General features: G+C 40.9%; 1 pseudogene; it reads right to left on the bottom strand.

Annotated features, from left to right (window-relative positions):
• Positions 1-1076: 1076 nt before the first annotated feature.
• The window catches only part of LOC101568213, a 13473-nt pseudogene continuing 11199 nt past the window's right edge, over positions 1077-3350 (bottom strand).

The raw sequence follows: 3350 nt of genomic DNA, 5'->3' as shown, positions 1-3350 counted from the left end.
GGCTTTCAGTATATTATTCTTGTGCTGAATTTCTGGGACCTTGATTATTATATGTCTCACTGTGTTTTTAATTGGGTTGAAGTTTTTTTGGCATTATGTATGCTTCGGTTACCTGAATGTCAGATTGTTTCCTCATGTTTTGGAAGTTTTTTGCTATTACTTCTGCCCATATTCCTTTTATATCATTTGTATTTACTTCTTCTTTCTCATTGATATCTATTTGTCTCACATTATTCATCTTTGCATTGTCTTTTTTTTTAGGTGTTTCAAAAAATGATTTTTATTGTGACATTCCCAAGAAGACATAGAAGAAAAATGCCAGTTTTCCAAGAAGTGTTTTACTTTTCAGAGAGAGGCACCCAGAACCCCAGTGCTGGTTCAAAGTTGTACACACTTGAACTCAAACGGCTGCCTCTCAGCTTGACTGGAAATGCTGACCAACACATGCACGTCATCAATCCAGGGAGGTTTTGGTTTAAAACAAAAATTCCTTATTGAAAATGACCAAGTCCTTAGGATTTGTCCTTAAAGATACTAGAAGTCGAGGAAGACCACACACACGGGGACGATGTTTAGTCATTAGAGTAAAGCAGCAGACAGCCAGTTTGTTCTAGGAAGAGGCACCATGCATTTTAGATCCAATTTACCATGAAATCCAGCCACAGGTCAGCCAGATATCTAGATAATACAGTCAGTGCAAAAGTCATTTGGATAAATCAGCACTTTGGTGAGGCTGATTACACTGGAAAATATGAACAGAATTTGAAAATAGAAGGTAAGGTCTATTTACAAAAGTTGGTTTAGTAAAGTGACGTGAGAAAAGCTGTGCCAAGCACTTCCTGTGTATCCTTTCCTTCTCCCACAGACGGACAACCTGAACATTATCTTGAAAACCAGGTTAAACTGTGTGTAGTAAAAGAGTGCTTGTTCTGGGTAAAACACTTCAAGATAATTTACAGGCGGGTTTAATTTTATTAGTAAAAGTCTCAAGAAGGAAAAGGCTTACTGGCTGACTCTGACCTGTGCACTTTTAAAAATTTCTATTAATATGTTAATGTGAAAAAAATACTAAGCAGTTTTTTTTTTTTTTTGCTTCCAATTTTGAGTCTTCCACCAACAGTTGGTAAAATCAACAAGGTACTAAACAAAACCCAGAAAACTCAGTCAGTTCCTTCCAGTCCTCTGCCTTGTTTCTTTCTTGAATTTGACTCCCATTAGGTGAGGACAACGTGTTGGTCAAAGACAGATTTTCTCTGCTCCTGAACTTGAAGCTTCCAGCGCTGTTGGGCGTACTCTACCTTGTTCAGAACGTTAAGTTGACTGCAGGAGCGAGCCAGGACATCATGAGCATTTGCAAAAGGCTGGTGATCCCCCACATCATCGTCGCTCTTTATCAACTGTGAGTGTCCAAAGAGGCGCCGCTTCAGTATGGGCTCAACTAGGGTAAGACATACTATGTACAGCAGTAGGAGACCCAAAAGAGAGAGGTAAGTTATAATGGTAACCTTGATTGTGACAGAGCTTATTTCCTCATTTTTGCACTCCCAGCGGAGACAGTATGCTTCTACCTCATGTCCAAATACTGGTATGGGATCCACAACATGAAGACAATCGCAATCTTTTTGGGATATATTCTTATTATAAATATGCCCAGGATTCTCCTTATAAGGAGGACAGATACATTTATATTGGACATCCTCAAAATTCTTGGTGGCTGCCGTCATTTGCACCAGCGTGGGGAGCGTCAGGCAGGACAAGCTGAGCATGGAGCCGGAGCCGAGCCACAGGAGGCCTCGGAAAGGGACACCATCGTAGGGGCCCGCCAGCCCGCATGCACACAGGCCTGCTCCCAGCTCTGGGTCCGTCTTGGCTCTTCTGCCCTCACTTCAGTCAGGGCCTTCTTTGCATCTTCTTGCAGGTGATGAATTATTTTTTCCTGCATCCTAGTTGTTTTTAAGAGCTCTTTTCTTACCTTTTCACTAGCTGCACCAGCATCTTCAAGATCTAAAACGCTGTCTTCACTTTCATTCAAACAGTTTTGCAGGCTTGTGATTGAGATTTTAATTTCCTCTATATCTCTTTGACTCTGCTTCATGCCGTCTATTTCTTTCCTGTATTGCTCATTCAAGGAATCCGTCATATTTCTAATCTCCTTTATTCTTTAATCTGTGTCTTCTTCATAAGCAGTCATTAATTCTTTTACTGTAGAGTTTTCTTCAGATTGGTTTTCTTCCATATGTTTCTGTAGTTGATTCTTTACTTCAGATGGTATGAAGTCAGATTTCTTTTTTTATTTCAGAAATTAATTCTGCTCTGAGTTCCTCTCTACCTTTCTGCTGTTGTTTCTTTACTTGCAACACTGTTAATTCATACATTTCAGCTGAGCTAGTGTCTTCTGCACTTGTACTGAGTGGGTATTGGGTTTCCCCCATATGTTTTTATACTGAATTCTTTACTTCAAATTCTATGAATTCAGAGATTTTTTTTTTTCATTTCAGGAATTAATTCTGCTCTGAATTCCTCTATAACTTTCTGCTGTTGTTTCTTTACTTCTGACGCTGTTAATTCATTCATTTCATCTGAGCTAGTGTCCTCTGCACTTGTTATGGGTAGGCTCGAGGCCTGAGATTGCATTTTGTTCCTTGTCTTTGTCATTTTGTATAGCACTGACCTCTGACCTTTGGTGTAGAGCTTTGGTGCAGTTATAACCTTAGCATCTACTGAAATTCGGGTGCAGATCTATTAAGTTTGAGTTTATCCAGTTATGCCTGGCTTGGTCTAGCTGTTGTGTTCATCTCCTTCCTACTGCAGCCTTTGGAAGTGAACCTGTTGTACCCCTCTGGCACAACAGTGAACCTGTGGTGTCCCTCTGTTGTGTCTCTGGCCCAGGGAGCACAGGGGAGTGCTGAAGCTCTCCCACACACTATCTGGGTCTGGGCTTGGGCTGGATCTGGGTGTCCCAAGAGAGTCGCAGAAGTTCTCGCTCACTGGGCAGGCTTGGGGGAGGAGTCTCGGAGTGTTTCAGGGGTCCCATTGACGTGGCAGAGGGTCTCACTCATGCAGGTGCCTGAGTGTTGGTCTGGAAGTGTCCCGTGGGTGCAGGCAAGCTGGAACCTCTCCCGCACTCTCACTGGGCCTGGGCTGGGCTGGAATGCAATACATATTTATTTTATTGTTTAATAGATTACAAATTGCAAATAAATTATTTGCAAACATAAATTAGTATAACAATAAATCTGTCCAAAATAAAAATAAAGAAAGAATTTACAGATCAGTCATAATAGTTCACTGTGTCAAAACCAAGAAACCTATATTCATATAATTAGAATTCTCAAAGTAGAAAGGAGTAG

This window comes from Octodon degus, unplaced genomic scaffold (genome assembly GCF_000260255.1).
Source record: "Octodon degus isolate 3935 unplaced genomic scaffold, OctDeg1.0 scaffold00129, whole genome shotgun sequence".
NCBI classification, from domain to species: domain Eukaryota; kingdom Metazoa; phylum Chordata; class Mammalia; order Rodentia; family Octodontidae; genus Octodon; species Octodon degus.
Note: the sequence above shows the minus strand (reverse complement) of the source record. Positions and strands in the feature narration are given on the sequence as shown.